General features: G+C 36.4%; 1 long non-coding RNA gene across 1 annotated transcript; it reads right to left on the bottom strand.

The window, feature by feature from the left end:
- Window positions 1–3,890: 3,890 nt before the first annotated feature.
- LOC126586156 (uncharacterized) lies at window positions 3,891–4,576 on the bottom strand. The gene is made up of 2 exons (XR_007610755.1): window positions 4,255–4,576; window positions 3,891–4,179 (listed from the first exon to the last, which is right to left on the bottom strand). It is a non-coding gene; the product is annotated as an uncharacterized LOC126586156 (long non-coding RNA).
- Between the last annotated feature and the right edge of the window lie 16,741 nt (window positions 4,577–21,317).

Here is a 21,317-nt window from a genome sequence, read left to right as displayed (position 1 = left end):
TTAAAACAAGAACAATTTAAACAGATTCTTAAGCAAATTTAGGTGAATTGATGGGTGATGGGTTAACTAGGGAGTTCTTCTCCACACATGACACACTTGCATTCATATTGATTTCCAATTGCTTCTCTCAATAAGTCATGAAACTCAATACTCCAGGTTAACTGTGACAACACTTTTGTAACCTTCAAGTTCTCTTTAAGTTAATGAATTGGATGGGAAAGCACATACAACAATTCAAAGCATTCTCTAAAAGTCCCCTACGTGAAAAGCACAATAAAGGTACAATCAAAGATCATTAAGTTTCATGAAAACTATAAGCATTGACAAGGCAATTGTAACTATGAAAAGCATGAAACTTTTGCCAAGAATTCACTTAACACGATTGTTTATAAGCGACCTCCACTACTTGCAAATATAAGTTTGTAACTATTAGGTGAAACTCCCTTATATTTTAGCTTCAAATCCTTGTATGAAAACTAAGTGTGCACTCTTAATAAACATACAAGAATAAGTTATCAATCAAACGGTTAAGCAAATTGAATTCACAACTTATGAAATAACAACTGAAGGTAATCAATTCATAATGCAAGTATAATCATGGTATTGAATAGCCCCCTAGCCAAGAAGGGCTTAGTTCCTCATAAACGCAAAACAAAGATACATAAATTTAGACATTAAAAACAAAGAATGAAAACACCTAGAAACGCTCCAACAATCCAACATCTTGAATGGCAAGCACATCCAAGGGTCTCCTTCTTTCTTCTTTGCTGCGACATAAGGGTGTTTGGTGATGATTTGTGGTGAATTGTGGTGGTGGATGGATGTAGGTAGGTTATGGTGAAGGGTGGAATCGTGGATGGTCAGAAAAGAGAAAAGAGAGTCAGAACTTGCGGCAAAGGGGTTTTATATAGGCTAAGGCACGGTTTTGATGTGTTTTAGGGAAAGAAATAACTTAGCTATCTTGTCCTATAATTAAAAGTCAGAAATCAATTGAAAATAGGCAAGAAAGGTGCAGGAATTAAAGAGAATAGGAAAGGGAAATTCGGCAGAAATTGTAGGGCAGATTTTAGGAATGTGTTTTGAGGCACAAAATAGGTAAGAAACCTTTCCCCTTGCATGGCAAGGCTTTAGAACAAAGGGGAATGTAATTTTGGGTCAGAAATTAGGCAAGGAGAGGAGGTAGGGTGCGGCATTGCCTAGAACTATAGGGGAATGTGAATTAAAGTCAGAAAATAGGAAAGGAAACTCTCCCTTGTGCAGCAAGGATTGGGGATAGGTCTAGGTCTTCTAGAAGCATTTATTTAGTGTCCTAAAATATTTAGGAAGCCTCCTTGCAGCTGGAACATAGGTGAATTAGGATTAGGAAAGTTTAGAGCCAAAGATAGAAACCTTCACAAATGGAAACCTCCAAGAATAGAAACTTCCAACTTTAGAAACTTTGGCTTCCAATTCTGAACTCTTTGTTCTTCATTTTCATTTCTTCATTTCTTTCATCTCATTATTCATTCATAGCCTCCTTTGGTCTTCAATTTCGTCCATTCACTTGGCTCCAAGCGTGTGTTATCCATTCCATGCCCAAAAATGCTCCAAAAGGCTCCAAAATGCATATTTTTGCCTACTTTGTCCTTAGAACCTGAAAACACACGAAAATGACTTTAAACACTAAAATAACTAAGGAAACACAACGTAAATGCGCAAGAACAAGCTAACTAAGTCGTATAAATATGCTCCTATCAATACCCCGCCTCCGGGATATGGCAAATCACAACTCGAGAATTAAATTGCAAAGTAATTTTTTGTTTACTTTATGGCTGCATCTAACCTCCTCGTTAGATTGCTTACATACCCTCAATAGGGATCAAGCCATTCGTAGTTCACTATTTCACTACAATCAAATATTCATCGCATAAATTGCTATGCCTCAACCATATATCACAAAACATATCATAATTACGATAACCATAACCAACATCATTCCGTAATCACATCAAACAATAATGCCAACCATCATAATCATTAATATCACATACCACTCATCGAAATGCAAGGCTAGAGTGACATAGTTTGACCGAAGCCTACATCTCTAAAGCTATCTCAATCCAAGCTTAATAAAACCCAAGGTGAATACAATCCCGGACCATCACTCAACGAAATCACGAAGTAGGAGGGATTCCGGACCATCTCTCAACAGAATCCGAATGGATACGATTCCGGACCATCACTCACATGGAGTACAATGCATAACAACCACTAAATGAAACCCAAATGAGATACGATTCCGGAACATCACTCAACGAAATCGCGGAGTAGAAATGATTCCGGACCATCTCTCAACAGAATTCGAGTGGATACGACTCCGGACCATCACTCAACTGAATCGCGAAGTAGGAGGGATTTCGGACCATCTCTCAACATAATCCAAGTGGATATGATTCCGGACCATCACTTAACAGAATCGCGAAGTAGGAGGGATTCCGGACCATCTCTCAACAGAATCCGAGTGGATACGATTCCGGACCGTCACTCAACGGAATCGTGGAAGGCCAACACCATAATGTACGACGACTCAAAGAAATGAGACAAGCACAGGTTACTTAATTTACAAAAGCTCAACAAAGGGAAGTTAGGTACAATTACTAAATTTAGAACTAATCAACGTAGTGGAAAATGAAACAATATCGAAGCAACAAATCCCCATCACAATGGTTAACGGTCCACTTCTAGCCCTCACATTTCATCACACTATACCAATCATGTGAATCAAACCACATTTCAAATATGCACGTCAAATCACATTTCATCAAACAATTCAACAAGCACTTCACAACAAGTTCAATACACATCCAAATATACATTTTGCCGATTCCTCTTGACTACCAATATCTAGTCACCCATACATTTGAACAAGTACAATTTTAGTAGCATGGAAAATGTAAAAGTTAGATAAAAGTATGCTATCCTTTGAAATTAATTAAATGATAACCAGATGTCTTATACATCCTTTTGTATCTCGACCTCCAAACATAAAAACCAAGAGGTATATACTTCTTATTGTAAATACCTATTATACTAATCACCTATCATGTTGTATATATATAACGCAATGAACCAAAATAGGAGGAGCCATTGGGTTTCGCTCTAATTCAGGCTTTCTACTTTTCTGAACCATAAACCATATTAATTTTGTATATAACAACCTATATTCAGTCATTAGAAGAATGAAGAAATTTGAAATGTTTACCCTTATATGCAAGCTACAGGTTGACCACAAGTGAAGTAGTTATTCCTTGATCCTTTCTTCCATTTGAAATAAATCAACTAGCAGCCAAAGTAATATCATATATCCATTTTTTTACCACGTAACATATACATTATTTTAGTACAATATATACTTCAAATAACGATACTAGTACAAAGCAAAAGCACTTTAAAGGAAAAACTCGGAGAAGAATTGGATAATGTAGAAATAAACACTCTTTTTCTCCACAAAAGTTGCATAAAAACTGCTTCGATCAACCAAGTTACTTTGAAAGCTCAAACCTGAACCAAATGGTACAAACTTAAATGGTTTTTGGAGGCTTGTTTTGTGCACTTTGAAATCATGTAATAGTGGTAGCAAACGGAACTTTGAATGGTAAGTTATTCCAACTATGAAATGAAGTTCCAAAACTGGAATTACAGAACTTGCTGCTGCCTGGCAGCCCTGTGACTCAACTTTGGACATGATTTTAATCTATCAAGACTCAACGCAGTTAAGTGAAATCAGATGGGTTTTGATCATGGACATGTTTATTTCCAAAACACATAATATTAGATCAAAAGGAACTCCCAAGGACATGGAAATCAAGAGCCAAAGTAGGCTACATGAAACATAGTTTCTCTCCGCAAAATGAATAAGTTTCCTGTAATTTAGAACCCATACTCGTTTAATCAAATTTACAATTTCAGAGCACTTCCCAAACTATCAAGGAATCATATTTAACTTCTATTTCAATGTGTTAGCTTACCTATAACATGCTTAATTCTTCCTCTTTTAGCCAAAGTCTACAAACAATTCAATAAAATTAAAGTATGTACCATTTCTTGTTCTTGTCTTGCCCTCCAAAGTCGTTCATCAATCTCCACTTAGCTACTAAGCTCTTGAATCAATGTTATCACCACAACTCCCCATCAAGAACACTAGAAATTCAAGTTAAACACATAAATCTCAAACTTGTGGAAAAATAAAATTTGAAATTCGGAAGATCCACTTACATATCCTGGAAGCGTATGAAGAGAGGAGTATTATTCCCTCTTGGGTCAAGAACTATCTTCGGCGAGGTTAGCCGGAATCGGCGAAAAACCCACAAAAGCCGTCGAAGCTTCTAGGCTTCAAAATATGGGCACGTTTATGGGTTTGGTATCAATTTGAAGAGCGCTTCGCTACGAATACATAGGCTTCGACCGTGCGTGATTTCGTTGCCATACAAGAAAGTTATGATTCCCTGAATTTTTTTTGGAGTGAAGGAGAATTAAAGGGTAGAAAAATCAGCAGGCCTCCTGGTTTTTCACGCAGGAAAGAAGAAAAAATGAAGTCCTTGGCGTCTAGAAAGTTCCACTTGAATTTACTAAAATGTCTGTAACTATACCGTTATAATCTAGACTTGTAAACAACTTTCGCCTAAACATTTGTGGTTTCAAGATCTATTCAAAAATATAAATTGTGACCTCAAAAGGTCTACAGATTTTAAAATTAATTTCCAAACTTCAAACTTCGTAACTGGTTTAATTAAAATCTAAATTCAAACAAATTAAAATAAGTTCTCGAGAAATAATATAAAATTTCAATAATACAAATATGTAGATTATAACAGTGAAATCTAAGAATAGGATTTCACAAGAGGTCATATATTGTGTACGTCCTACATTCTAAAACGGTGTTGGTGTGGACAGTAGTGGACTGGTGGTGGCTGGTTGGCATTGAAGCTGGGACAAAAGCTGCTCGCATCACATGGAATTTTCATAAACCAACACATACAGCAACAAGAGTCACCCATCCATCAACCTCTTTAGGCCACCATGTGATGATGTCGTCGGATAAATATATGAAGGTGGAATTTCCATATGTCCAATTTTACACGATTTTCCTCTATTATTTGCCATTTGTTTCCGCAAAAGGAAATAATACGTACATATATAACATATCAGCATCCGTCATTACCATATACAGAAGGACCAAGGTTTGCTTGCTGATTCTCTAGCCTCTATATATATTTGTTGAAGAGCTAAGCTAGCCATAGGTCTAGGTGTCTCGGTCTCCGACTTATCATTGGCAATAATCAGGGCTATCAGGGCATATAAACGAATCTGCATCACCCTCGACACTGATATGACTCACCATATATAGTCCAATCCAACCAAATAAGTTACAAATACTAGTAAACATTTCTGTATTTCGACCTAAACAAAAAGTACATATATTTATGACTCTTATAATATTGTCTCAACGAGCAAAGAACGTAATCACGAGCGTTTACATATTTTTTTTCAAAATTTCATACTTGTAAATTAATTATTATAATAATAATTATTTTTTAATTTGCTTTGGTACTTTGTAAGAAAATATAAATATTCATAATAATTAATTTACAAGTGTGAATAATGTTAAACAAATATGTAAATGTTCGTGATCTCCTCTACGCTTTGACGATTATCATATCATCATTTGAAATTTTAAAACCCTGCAAACCCTCGTGAACATTATTTTTAAGGGAGTTCAAAATAACTAAAAGTTCATAATAATTAATATATACGTGTGGAAAATGTGAAAAATATATATAAATGCTCATGATTGCATCTTCTACGTTTGAACGATGGTTATATTAACGTTTGGATTTTTAAAACCCTCCAAACCTTCATGAGTAGTGTTTTTTGTTGAATGTAAAATTGTGACGACCTGTCCCTAATTTATGTTTTTACAAATTTTAAAAGCGTGATTTTACGAAAATACCCTTAGAGGCGAGGGTATTGACTTCCGTTGACCAACGTTTAGTGAGACATACCACTTATTCTTTTAGCGTATTTGCATAGTACTCGATGATACGAACGCATAGACGCCAGAGTAAGTGAATTTGGAGCTACGGGTGAGGTTTTACGGAGTCAAATCTAAAAAGTATGTTTCTAAGGGATTTCCATTTATTATTATTATTATTATTATTATTATTATTATTATTATTATTATTATTATTATAAGTTTATTATTATTATTATTATAAGTTTATTTGAGAGTAATGAAGGAATGAAAGAAAGAGAAGAAGAATCGGGGGGAAGATGGGAGAAAGAAGAAAGGGTATTGGTTGCCCAATTAGAGAAGAGAGGGATGGACCAATAGGGAGGAGAGAGTGATGGGAGTGACCAATCAGAAACAGAAGAAAGGTGGGGAAAGGAGAGAAAAAGGGGGTGACACGAGTTGGCCCGTGCAAGCCTTCGGACCCAACCCGTTCCGCCCACTTCCCAACGGTTCACCGTCATTTTTCCGGCGATTCAAACCTTCCCACTACTTGCAACCTACTCATAACCTTCCCTCTTCCATTTCTACCCACAATTAGGATGAATTTGGTGGTAAATTGTTAAAAAAAAAAAAAAAAACCAGTGGTGGGTGCCGTGAGACTTTTGCTCGAAATCCACCAATTGTGAAGCATTTTCCTTTATTTACCACCACCATTAGACTTTCATAGAACCCAGGTATAAAGCCTAAGCAGTGATAGAGGCGTCGGAGCAAGTTTAGAGGTCGAATCGAATCACACCAAATTCTAAGGTTCCGGTGGGTTCGAGGTAATTGGAGCCTTTCCAGGCCAAATTAGACTTAGCCATAGGTATAAAGTTTACTCTATTCATTGAGATCTTCATTCATGTAAATTTTGGTAATTTTTTTAAATAGTTGGATTTTCCAGCTAGTCGGGGCGGTCGACCGTCACCCACGGCAGTGCGTGGCCAGGGGGCCATCGATGTTATTCTTAGGCTAAATTAGATGTCTTGAGCTCAGTTTTGGTAATTGTATGACGTAGGTTGATTATTGGAACCTAAATTCTCTATGTTGCGTTAATAGGTCATTATATGAATAGACGATCTAAACGTTGGATCGTCACCAAACTTTAATATATTATAGTATGTAATATTTGAGGACCATAGTAACTTACAGATCGGGAATTCGATATATGGATCTTCCCGAATTGGATTTATAAGTTCATAAAGTAAAATGTTAACAGCCACTTGGTTTTGGCAATTGGCGGAGATCCGACTGTTGGATCATAATGGAACTTTAGGATGTTGTTCTATAAGTATAATGTGGATCTTTGGAAGTAAGTGATCAGAAATCTGTGATGTGGATCTTCCGAATCGAACTACGTAGGGATGTGTGTTATGTAGGTTACATATTTTATTGATAAAAATTCTGAGTTGTAATTTGATAATTGTTCTAGGCGCCAATCATTCGTGACGCCTCTATGGTTGTGCTAGGGAGTTGTAGCGTGAACTCCAGGTGAGTGGGCTTTTTTTTTTTAGTATATATATGCATGCTTGGTATTTTTCCCAGAAAATGCGTTTAAATGGAATTATGTTTTGAAATGCCATGCCTCATGATTTATACTTAGATTATGAGTTAGTATAGTATGCATATTGTGATTTGACGTTGTGGACGCTCAGGTAAGTACCAGGTGAGTTATAGATTGTTAATGTGAGTTGATGAGTATGTTAAGATGAAATGAGAGCTCATAAACATACACCCCTCTGTTAGTGCTCCCGCTTGTGGTCAAGGCGCAGGCCTTCACGTGATGTTCACCTCCCGCAGCGCACGCTCACCTTGGATCCAAGTTAGGTGCATAGGCTTGTCGTATAGACCACTATTGGTGGTTCCGACTCGTAGGTGACCCGTGATTATTCGCACAGTCTTCACTTGATCGTAGCACTTGCGCGTATTTATTTACATCCAGTCTTGTCGTACATACCACTATAGGTGGTTCTGACTCGTGTGCATGTATACTTGATGAGCTATGGGTTCAGCCGTACAGGCCACAATAGGTGGATTTGGCTGACATATTACTTTCATTGATTTACTTTACCTGGTTTACTCGTTATTGATACTGAGATATTGGACAGGGCATATATGTGGATTTTGCTATTTGAAGTATGGTTTCAATATATGTATATACTCTATTTTCTGGGAAATTATACAGGTTTTACGGTGAGAGGTTACTACCTTTGATAATTGAAATGGTTTTTGAAAAGTTTTGTTTTTGCCCACTCACACTTTCTGTTTTACGCCACTCTATGTTTAATTTGCTGAAAGTTTATATCGATGAGGATTCTTGGCAAATCTCAGGATAGGTGGTTACTTCTAAGGGTATAATCCTTATCCACTCCACTGTACTTATGCTCTAACGTCACGTGTGAAATGGGTTCATTCCTGCTCATCAGCGCACTTTGGTATTTAGGTACTCTTAGGTTTAAATTTATTCATATTTTTCCACATCATCACACTTTATGGCTTCGTCACATTCCAGGTGTCGGCCAGTATAGCTCGATTCGGAGTCCTAATGGACATTTCGGGTCGCGGTGTGTCAGTTTGGTATCAGAGCATAAGTTGGGCAGTATTGCATCCATCACACGTGTGATGAAAGCATTTTATGTTCTTGATTCTAATCTTCGAAACTTGCCACCTCGTCGATTACGAAAAATGTGTTAGTTTTTCATAAGTTTTGGGCAGTTTTGCCGTTTTGTCGATATTTATAAGGTCATTCTGGCGAAAGTTTTTTTTTAGACTTAAAGTGAAGAACTTTCCTGCCAAGGAAGATGGAGATTTGAGACCAGTTGGTCTTAAAACAGGATTAATGTATCGATGTTGGTGTATCACCAAGGAGCTATAAATCAATTCCATCATTATTTTTGAGCCATCATCATCAATCATTTCGAGATAGGAAACCATAACCCATTTTGATTCCTTGGTAATACCCATTAGTATACCTTTTAGTAGGATTTCTACGAAGCTTACTTCCTCAAGATTCCAAAATTGTCCTGAGCGAGAACTTGGTACTAAAGTGGTAGCACTCGACAAAAGAAACATCTGGGGGACAGTCACTTTTGATTCCTGATAGTACTAGCCTTCCTAATCGCACTAGTTATTATTTCAGATTTTCAAGAGAAAGATCGACTTTCGTTTAAGCTGTTCTAAAGTAGATTATTAGTAAATTCTTCTTTTTGGCTTTAGGAATCCTAACCAATACTAGTTTTCGAATTTCGTTTGGTGATGTACTCGTCATTTCGATGAGTATAGGCACCGAAGTGCGAGTTGTTAGACCGATGAGTGGTGCAAAATCTTTAAGATAGTGAGTATTTTTTCCTTAGAATTATGGAACCTCTCATAGGACCAATTCCTTATTAGTTGTCCAAAAACCATCACCCGAGCGGGCTTTAGTCTGTAATTAGCCTATAGTGGTGCTACTAATTGACGATATTGTTCGATATCCATGAATTGTCAACCAGTATTCAGGCGGTATGATTTCTGATACCAGAGACATGCTAGTATCTGGAAGTGATACCCTTATGCCAGAATGCTGATTTACAGTTTCAGGGTAGCGAACAATATTAAAATTATCGTATATGCGTCAATTAGCGGCACGACTAATAGATTGATTAACAGTGCTGTTGAAGTCGAAGAAACTAAATTTCAGAAAGTTAAGGGGCAAGCTTTGTATTAGGACAGTAAACTCATAATTGTTTCTACCTTATCACCTATCTAGGTAAACAGAATCTCTTCGGCTAGCCACCTTCTGGATCACTTCCACAGGTAGATAGGAGAATTGAAGTACGAGTTAATTTCTCACTGTTAGAGTGATATGAGAATCAAGAAAGCTGTAAAGACCTATTAGCATGTGGCGTGGTGAAAGGAAATATTATGGTATGTTTTGAGGACGTACATTCAGGAGTCATATTCCAAAGCCTTACCTGAGATATTATCATCGATCTACTTTCTCATATTCACTAGTTTCCTTGCGTCATTTCGAGTAATTTCTACCATTTGGAAGAACTTAATCACTAAAGCGTACCGATTAGGGAATTATCCAATCAAGCATTTACTTAGGGAACTTCAAACCTTTTGCTAAGGTGAAAGACTGAACCCTAGGTTTGTACCTAGACTTTGACAATTTGATCGGGTGGCGATTAGAACCCATTTAAACCCTACTTCGAACTGATGGTCTAGTTGACTGACCTTTATAAATCCGAGTTGCCTCCATGGTTTGACGAGTTCATAGTGGTCTTATCGGTGATTTTCTTATCGTTCTCGATAGCGAGACCAAATTCTTTAAGCTTTGTTAATTAGTTATATACCAGATTCCTCAATTTTAAGCTTTGTTTACATTGATACTCTTCTTAAGAGACGTGATCTCAATGGATGAGATTATTTTTTCTCAAAAAGCTTGTAACGGAAGAAAGTTGACATTCTCACAAAGGGTTGTGAATTCGAGATATTCTTGGTCTTGTCAATTTTATCGACAATTTGTCAGTGAATTCTCGGCTACAATATCCTTCTTCACTTTTCAAAAGTTAGCTTGTTTTGAAAAGTTGGAAATGAATAAAGTTTCTGGTAATCAAATTATTTTCTCAGTTCACCATTGCTTTATATTCTTCGATGATGCTGATCTTCTGGGAGATTCATGACAACGTATCTTTGGATGTTTCAGTTGTGCAGAGGCAGCATGACGGATTACCATTTATATTTCCAATGTGTAGAATTGTTTAGAATAAGCCATCTCATTTATGACTTAGGGTCGACATTTACCACCTTTGCTTGAAAATCAAATGACATTTCTCTGTGGAGAACGGGTCCAAAATCCTTATCAACCTTAGAATTTCCTAAATACATTTACTTTTGGAATGAGCTAAGTTTTAATGGCGGCAATAAAATGACATAGCTATCCTTGATCATTTTCAGCTTGTTTTATCCTATTGTAGTTAGAGAATTCGAGTATCATTATGGAGTTACTCTTAACTCAGCAAGAATAGTTCGAATGGTAAATCACTTTTGTTATATGACTGGAGTTGGGAAGTATCATTATACGCTTTCAGTACAAGTATTTTGTACGGGTAATGAATGTGAAAATCAATAATCTTGATGCCAAACCAAGGTTATGCTTATGTAGTGTTTCAATTGGTGGTAGCTTTATTTAAGTGGGAAGCCGTATTCTTCCAGCTTTAAGGCTTTAAGTATTGGCATGATCAAATGTGGAGGTAGGAAAGGAATAAAATCGAGGCTCCTTTTGATGTGTTGGAAGAGAATCTTCATTCTAGATACACCCCACTTTTGATTAACGTTGAGAGAATTTTGAGGATATGGAGTTCAAACTTCCTGGACAACCACAATTTTTCTAATTGTGTCCAGAGGATGATGGCATTATGAGAAAGCTACTTCTAGACTTCTATACAAGTTCAGGTAAACAGAAACCCGACAAGATTATCATCTTGGTGTATTTATATTTCATCATGTTTCACTTCCAAGCCTTTAGAAGTCTTTATGAAGATTATGAGTATTAGATGTGGTTAGTATCATATTTCTACCCCTAGACTAACGATTAGCCTAAAACAAGTTACTCAGACTTTAGTGGACAAATTGCATCTTGTTCGTTCCACCTTTAGCTTGGTTGCAACATACCATTATCTCTATTTTAGTTGCTTGTAACCACAGTTACAATTTTGGGTTAGCTATGTTACCTTTGGAGTTGACATACAGAGACCTTATGCATAGTGCATATTTGGCAGACGCTTACTTTTGTTAGAGTTATGGGCAACTGCAGTTACATTCCTGATTAGGAGTATGGCATCATTTGAGTTATAATATAAATATTGTATGCGCAGATTGTGATTTACAAAAGAGTATTACGAACAAGTATTTGAATGATTGAATTTGTGATGTAGAAAATTTTATGTTATTGACGATGTTGCCTAAGAAGGTAGTGAATGAGCACAATCGAGGTGTGTATGTGTATTTCCCAATGAGGGGCAAGATGGTAATATTACACCCTCGGGAATTGTTACTTGCTTATCGAGACAACAGTGGGTTGTCGGTATTACGGGCTGCAAATCGTAATATCAATAACTTATTCGTTGGGTTCGTTAAGCAAATAAACAAGTAGGTCATTCTACGTTAATATTTATATTTGCTTATTTCAGTAGTTAATTGTTGTTTGGGCTTGACCCAAAGATAATACATGCTTATTTTTTAAGTACGTTATGCTACGAGTGCGCTAGTGAAAAATATTTTATGCTCGTTTTTTATTTCAGTACAACTATTTTAACTTTACTTCACTACATACATATTATGATGTTATGTTTTATACATCTATTTTTGGACCCTATGTTTTGATAAAATATTATATTTTGGCATGGTACTGAAGGAGAAGGAAAGTTTGAGCTTGGAGGCATAAAAGAGGAATCACTGCACTCCGATCTCGACAGAATGGCAATCTCTTTTATGCAACCGCTCTAGTTTGATTTCTTCTTATGTGTACATTTTCTTACGATCTTTTGGAGCATTTTATGTATAACTAGTGGTTTCAAATTTTGGGGACAAAATTTTTTTTTTGGTGGGTAGATTGTGATGACCCGTCCCTAGTTCTATGTTTTTACAAATTTTATAAGCGTGATTTTACGAAAATACCCTTAGAGGTGAGGGTATTGACTTCTGTTGACCAATGTTTAGTGAGACATACGACTTATTTTTTTAGCGTATTTGCGTGGTACTCGATGATACGAACGCATGGACGCTAGAGGAAGTGAATTTGGAGCTACGGGTGAGGTTTTACAGAGTCAAATCTGAAAAATATGTTTCTAAGGGATTTCCATTTATTATTATTATTATTATTATTATTATAAGTTTATTTGAGAGTAATGAAGGAATGAAAGAAATAGAAGAAGAATCGGGGGGAAGATGGAAGAAAGAAGAAAGGGTACTAGTTGCCCAATCAGAAAAGAGAGGGACAAACCAATTGGGAGGAGACAATGATGGGAGTGACCAATTAGAAACATAAGAAAGGTGGGGAAAAGAGAGAAGAAGAAGGGGGAGACATGGGTTGGCCCGTGCAAGCCTTCGGACTTGACCCGTTCCGCCCACTTCCTGATGGTTCACCGTCATTTTTCCGTTGATTCAAACCTTCCCACTACCTGCAACCTACTCCATAACCTTCCCTCTTCCATTTCCACCCACAATTAGGATGAATTTGGTGGTAAATTGTTTAAAAAAAAATCGGTGGTGGGTGCCATGAGACTTTTGCTCAAAATCCACGAATGGGGAAATGTTTTCCTTCAATTACCACCACCATTAGACTTTCCTAGAACCTAGGAATAAAGCCCAAGTAGTGATGGAGGCGTCGGAGCAAGTTTAGAGGTCGAATCAAATCACACGAAATTCTAGGGTTCCAGCAGGTTCGAGGCAAATTGGAGCCTTTCCAGGCCAAATTAGACTTGGCCACAGGTATAAAGTTTACTCTACTCGTTGAGATCTTTATTCCTGCAAATTTTGGTAATTTTTGGAAATGGTTGGATCTTCCGGCGAGTCGGGGCTGCCGACGGCCACCCATGGCGGCGCGTGGCCAGGGGGCTGTCGATGTTATTCTTAGGCTAAATTAGATGCCCTGAGCTCAGTTTTGGTAATTGTATGATGTAGGTTGATTATTGGAACCTAAATTCTCTACGTTACGTTAATAGGTCATTATATGAATTGACGATCCAACGGTTGGATCATCACCAAACTTTAATATGTTATGGTACGTAATATGTGAGGACCATAGGAACTTACGGATCAGGAATCTGATATGCAGATTTTCCCGAATTGGATTTGTAAGTTTATAAAATAAAATGACAACTGCCACTTGGTTTTGACAATTGGCGGAGATCCGACCGTTGGATAGTGATGGAACTTTGTGATGTTGTTCTAGAAGTATAATGTGCATCTTTGGAAGTAAGGGATCGAAAATCTGTGATGCGGATCTTCCAAATCGAACTACGTAGGGATGTGTGTTATATAGGTTACATATGTTATTGATAAGAATTCTGAGTTGTGATTTGATAATTGTTCTAGGCACCAATCGTTCGTGACACCCCTATGGTTGTGCTAGGGAGTTGTAGCGTGAACTCTAGGTGAGTGGGCTTTTGTTTTCAGTATATACATGTATGCTTGGTATTTTTCCTAGAAAAAGCGTTTAAATGGAATTATGTTTTGAAATGACATGCCTCATGATTTATACTTAGATTATGAGTTAGTATAGTATGCATATTGTGATTTGACGTTGTGGACGCTTAGGTAAGTACCAGGTGAGTTATAGATTGTTAATGTGAGTTGATGAGTATGTTGAGATGAATTGAGAGCTCATAAACCTGCACCCTGGTGTTAGTGCTCCCGCCTGTGCCTAGAGCACATGCCTTCACGTGATGTTCACCTTCCGCACCGCACGCTCACCTTGGATCCAAGTTAGGTGAACATGCCTGTCGTACAGACCACTATAGGTGGTTTTGACTCGTAGGTGACCCGTGATTATTCGCATAGTCTTCATGTGATCGTAGCACTTGAGCGTATTTATTTACACCAGTCATGTCGTACAGACCACTATAGGTGGTTCCAACTCGTGTGTAGGGTATACTTGCTGAGTTATGGGTTCAGCCGAACAGGCCACAATAGGTGGATTCGGCTGACATATTACCTTCATTGATTTACTTCACCTGGTTTACTCGTTATTGATATTGAGATATTTGACATGGCATATATGTGGATTTTGCTATTTTGAGTATGGTTTTGATATATGTATATATTCTATTTTCTAGGAAATTGTACAAGTTTTACGACTAGGGGTTACTACCTTTGATAATTGAAATGGTTTTTGAAAAGCTTTGTTTTTGCCCCTCTAGGTTTAATTTGCTAAAAGTTTGTATCGACGATGATTCTTGGCAAATCACAAGATAGGTGGTTACTTCTGAGGGTATAATCCTTATCCACTCCACTGTACTTACTTATGCTCTAACGTCATGTGTGAAGTGGGTTTATTCCTGCTCACCAGCGGACTCTAGTATTTAGGTACTCTTAGGTTTCAATTTATTCTCATTTTTCCACATCATCACACTTTATGACTTCGTCACCTTCCAGGTGTCGGCCAGCACAGCTCGATTCGCAGTCCTTGTGGACATTCTGGGTCGGGGTGTGTCAAAAATTAATAAAAATAATTAATAATTAATGATGTACCCGGTGTGATAAATGTAAAAAATATATACAAACGCTCGTAGTGACAAGCCCTACAACTTTGTGAAGGGGGCCAACTTTGAAATCGACACCAAAATCCACAAACCCTAGATTTATACTTAACTGTCAATTGTCATTTACATTTGCACTCCATTCTTCTCACTGGGTTTCGTTTGTCAAATTTTCTTTTCTAAAAACATGATCTTTTAGTGATGCATAAAGATGAATGGTTTAGACCTTTGATATCACGTTCAGATTTTTATAGTTGGTGAAAGTATTGCTTGGAGTTTATAAAGTCTCTAGAAAGTGTATAATATCGACTCATATTTCAGTTGATCACAAATATTAGATCATATCAAAGATCCAACCAATATATTATTATTCATCCACTAAAAGATTAGATTTTCAAAAAAGAAAATTTGAAGAAGAAAATCTGATGAGAAGAATGAAGTGTAAACGACAATGACAACCGATGGTTAAATACCTATCTAACGTTTATAGATTATGGTGTTGAATTCCGGATATGATTCTTTCATGAAAGTTGTAAGGCTTGTCATTACGAGCATATGTATTTATTTATTTTTTTTACATTTTCGCACTTGTACATTAATTAATATGAATTTTTCACTCAAACAAAAGACATTATTCATGAGGGTTTCAAAAATCCATACGACATTGTAACTATATTCCTAGTGTAAAGTATACAATCACGAGTGTTTGTATATTTTTTTTTCACATTTTGTCACACTTGTATATTAATTTTATGAATTTTTATTTATTAATGTAGAGAATTCGATCATGAGCATTTGCCTTTTTTTTTTTCATATCTTTAACACTTGTAAATTAATAAGAAGAAAAACAAATTACATTAAAATTAATAATAATTAATTTACAAGTGTGAAAAACATAAAACAAATATGCAAATGCTCATGATCACATCCTCTATACTTTGACAATGAGTTCATCACCGTTTGGATTTTAAATCCCTCCAAACCCTTATGAACAATGTTTTTTAGGTGGTGTTGAAATTGTGTGATAATTCATAATAATTAATTTACAAGAGCAAAAAAAGTGAACAAATTATGGCGATAGTTGTGATTGCATCCTTTACACTATGATGATGGCTACATCGTCGTTTTCATTTTTATGGTTTAGGTTTAGGATTTAGGGTTTAGTATTTCGGGTATGTAGACACTAATTTAGTGACAATGTGTAGATACTAATTTAGTATGACGTTTTGCATTTATTTTTAACAGGTCGAGTTCAGATCAGGTCATATTGCATGTTCACTTTAACAGGGTTTACACGAATCTACTAAGATATTGGGTATGGCAAGAGAATGACATAGATACAACAAACACAACACGGTTGTCAAATCTAATAATATGGATGACCAACATAACGAATAAGGTGAATAAAATAGTAAGAAGTGTAAAAACAATATATATATATATATATATATATATATATATATATATATATCACAACTTTCTTCAAAGTTATTGTCCCTCATTTCCTACCCTACTCTGGCATAGAAAATAAACAAAGAGATCTATCACCCAGCTCCACTTCAATCTCTAGTAAAGATTATCTCTCATTTGTATACCACTGTAACATTTGTTTGTTTATCAATCACAACAGAAGACCAAAACTTGTTTGTTTAATTCATTATTTCTCTTTGTTAACATAGGGTCCTTTCGGTCCTTAAAATAGTACATGCTTGAAGGAAGATAAAAGCCCGAAGGGGAAAGGAAGACAAAGGCTCAAATGAGAAAGAAAGACAAAGGCCCAAAGGAGAGAAGACTAAGGCCCAACAAAATTGAGAAGAAAAATCTCGAGCGTTATGGACGGCCACTTAATGATCTAGTTTGCTTGCTAGTAGAAAAATCGAGCACTTCCCCATAAAGTACTTCCTGACCATTGACAGCAAGTTGGCATTACTAACAACCTTAGAGCACGAAGTTATAGGGGTAGGCTTACTTGTGCGGCAACCCCTAGGTCATGTGGTGGCCATCACTGAGAGCAGATGCTTATGAAGGGACAGAAAGGCTGACATATCAAACCCTCGGGCTTGGGTTTCCACCAACCCCAGTGCCAAGAAAGGTGCTCATTACGCGTTGACCAAAGAAAATATGCAAGTGGGTATGAATGAGTGTCACTTTGACACCACGTGTCGACTAAAGAACAGAAAGGCATCTAGCAGGTCATGTCAACGAGCTTGGTTCATCAAATGCAAAGGCAGTGAAAAACTCGATTCTAGACTCTTGAGCCTCAATGAGAGCCTATATAAGAAGGACAAATATCCCTTATAACGGGTCTGACAAAAAAGAGAGACTAGATTATATTAAGCGCCTACTGTAACCATTATTCAATATATCTTAGCACCACAATTGACATAGCCCAGTATTAAAGGTAAATCACCTAAGTCCCATTGTTAAGTTCTTATTATTTCAACCCTGAGCCCATCTTGGGCTGACCACACTGGTCTTTGTTAACCTCCTAAATTTGAGCATTAACACTCTTTTACTTTAGACATATAAGACCAAAACTAGCATAAACCCCAAATCCTAGTTGTGCTATATGATTAAAAAAATGTTAATTATTTTAAGAGTATTCTGATAAACATCTGTTATTAATTTTTACTTGCATTAAAAACTGAAAAATTCATTGGTAATTACTTTCAATTTTTAATTTAAAAAAAAAGGGAGAATTAAAAACTAAAAACTAAAAAGTGAAACCTACTTTTTTAAGTTTATAAAATTTGGCTATGAGTTTTCAACATTGTTCTAGGTGGCTCTAGGCGGCTAGCCATTATCCCGATTAATGATTAAGCATTTGAAAATTGAGAAAGGTCGCCTAGACCCGCTAAAACACCCGCCTAGACCGTCTAGGAATCCGCACAGACCCGCCTAGGTTGTGACTCATTTAAATAGAAAATAGATAATTTCCATTTTGTATTTTATTATTTTTTTCAATAAATTGTAAGAGACTTGTTGAATACTAAATGAACACACATTATATGCTTGTTCCCCATGTTTTCATTACGTTCCAATACTTCATAATATATATGTCATTATATTTTGTAGTTTATGATGAATTTATATATATTTTTAAGTATAAACAAACACTTATTTACATGAAATACAAAAAATTTACTTAAATCTGTCTAGGCTGCCTAGGCGCTAGGCCCCAGCTTGCCGTTCGACTAGCGCCTCACGCCTTTTAGAACCTTGGTTTTCATTTTTTTTATACTAAAAACTAAAAGTGTTTACTTAACGGATTTTCAATTTCTTTTTTTTTTTAGTTTTCAAAAATATGAAATCTAAAAATGAAATGGGTATTGAAATGAACCCTTAATATAGAGTCATGGACCACATCACGAGAAGCCAAGAATCAGGATGAGAGCCTGAGATTATCTCTAAATGAAATGTCAAATCTTAAACTTAAAAATTAAATTTGAAGGCTTATGTTGCATTTTGATTTTTGATTTTCTTTATTTTGTTCTCCACCCAATATGTCAAATTTAAACTATTATTTATTACATTTTTTACTTTTCATAATTGTAATAAGTATTTTTAAAACAAGAAATATTAATAAAAATGACGAAAAGCATTCAATAATTACTAAAAATAGACTTTAAGTTGCTGCCAAATTGGTATTGGTATTTAATAATCCACATCGTGCCACATAGCAATTGATATTTCAGTTGAAAAATATTAATATTGTCTTTTTTGTTTTACCGTTATTGCTAATGTAAACTTTTTTACTCTTTCGGAGATGCTATGAGAGGTCTTAGGTTTGATTCTTGCCAAAAGCGAATTCGAACCAAATTATTATGGCTAGCTCAATTTGAAGTTTAGCCCAACTCCTAATCCTTCTTCATTTCTTCTTCATTATTTTTTTTCTCAATCGATAGATTTGTTAGATTAAGAAGCCGACGGGGTTCCAACACATGCCGTATTGCAAGGGAATACTCCTCTTCCACAATTGTGGTAGAGGGCTACTTGCCACTCCTCATTATTTAGTGTAGATGATATCAAATGCATTAAAAAATAGGGTTTTTATCACAAATGGTCCCTGAAATTGATCAAACACATCATTTTGGTCCCTGACATTGAAAATCAATAGAAATGGTCCCTGAGTTTGATCAAACACATCATAAATGGTCATTCCGTTAAAAACTCTTTGGGCAATTTTCAAAGCTTTGTAACTCAATCGTTTCTTAACCAAATTTGACATATAATATATCAAAATGAAGATAGGAAAGTGTTGAACAAGATTATACTTATTTGGAAGCCCAATGGTTGCTGGAGATGGCAGGAAAATAGCCTCAAATGTGACTGGTCCGCAGAAAAATTGGAAAACTCGCCGAAAATTGGGTAAACTTTAAACGTTCGTAACTTTTTCAATACTCAACTAAATTGAGTGATTCATAAATGAAATTCATACTTCTCGACGAGACAAAGAGAATGGTACCTTTATTTACAACTAATTCACCGTGGTTTGGCCGGAAAACGACTCGAAATTGATAACCATTTTTGAGTTAGCCAATTTCGAGCCGTTTTTCGGCCAAACTACGGCGAGTTAGCCATCAAGAAAGATACCATTTTCTTCGTCTCATCGAGAAGTATGAGTTTCATTTTTGAATCACTCGATTTCGTTGATTATTGAAGAAGTTATGAACGATTAAAATTTACTTAGTTTCAGGCGAGTTTTCCAGTTTTTTCGCGGACCAATCACATTTGAGGCTATTTTCCGGCCATCTCCGGCAACAATTGGGCTTCAAAATAGGTATAATCTTGTTCTACACTTTTCTATCTTCATTTTCATATATTATGGGTCAAATTTGGTTAAGAAACGATTGAGTTACGAAGCTTTGAAAATTGCCCAAAGAGTTTTTCATGGAAGGACCATTTGTGATGTGTTTGATCAATCTTAGAGACCATTTCTATTGATTTTCAATGTTAGGGATCAAAATGATGTGCTTGATCAATATCAAGGACGATTTGTGATAAAAACCCTAAAAAAAATAATGAATGATATCCAAATATACAGTGATGAACCAAAGCTCAAACTATTTAAAACGTATCCATAATTCAGATTTATAAATTTTTCTATTTTTTCATCACTATTCCATTATCTTTGTTGATGCACAAAATCAGCGAGGACTTTGCTACAACAGAAAGTGTCAGGTTTTGTGACCTTCGCTTGGTTGCTTCGGTCACTAGTGAGGATAAGTACGTAAATGAATAGAGACAGAGAAGCAAACACAGGATGTACGTGGTTCACCCAGATTGGCTACGTCCACGGAGTAGAGGAGTTCTCATTAATTGTGAAGGGTTTACACAAATATATAGGTTCAAGCTCTGGTTTAGTGAGTTCTAGTGAATAGTTTAGTACAAAATGACATTAGAGATTATTGTGGGAGAATGATCCCTATTTATAGAGGAGAGTTTCTAGTTTTGTTCTAACATCGACACGTGTCGTGTTGTGATTGGCTTCTGATGTTGACACGTGTCGAGCTGTGATTGGCTTCTGATGACGACACGTGTCGCTTTGTGATTGGCCTCCTGGTTGAAGGGAAGCTCTTCTAGGTCCTTGACGGTATAACGTTGACTGGTGCTCAGTAGTTTCGGGATTGGTCAAGTATGGTACAAACAGTGCTCCCCTAAGTTCCCCAGTGAGGGAAGCTCCTCGGTTGGGGACTTGCAAGATCCAAGCCATTGAGTAATCACGAAACTTCTAAGTACTGAAGTGTGGTATCATTTTCACGTGCCTTATCTGTCTCATATGTAGATGTGGCATCTTCTCTGGCAGTACTTTTCCTCCATCCATGGGTGGTATCTTTAACCGATGAAAATGCACAAGGTAATGTATCAATTTCACTTGAAGCTTACTTGTAGTTTCGGGCTTGGTCAAGTGCGATACAAACCCTATAGTAGGAGTCCCCCAAGTCGCCGAGCTAGGAGATCTGCCGAAAGAGGTGACAGACAAGGTAAGCAGTCAAACTTCCAAGCAAGCAACCCAGGATCGGAGGTTCGACTTCGGCTTCCGG

This window comes from Malus sylvestris, chromosome 10 (assembly GCF_916048215.2).
Source record: "Malus sylvestris chromosome 10, drMalSylv7.2, whole genome shotgun sequence".
NCBI lineage: Eukaryota > Viridiplantae > Streptophyta > Magnoliopsida > Rosales > Rosaceae > Malus > Malus sylvestris.
The sequence above is the reverse complement of the archived record's forward strand: the minus strand, read 5'-3'. Positions and strand labels throughout refer to the sequence as shown.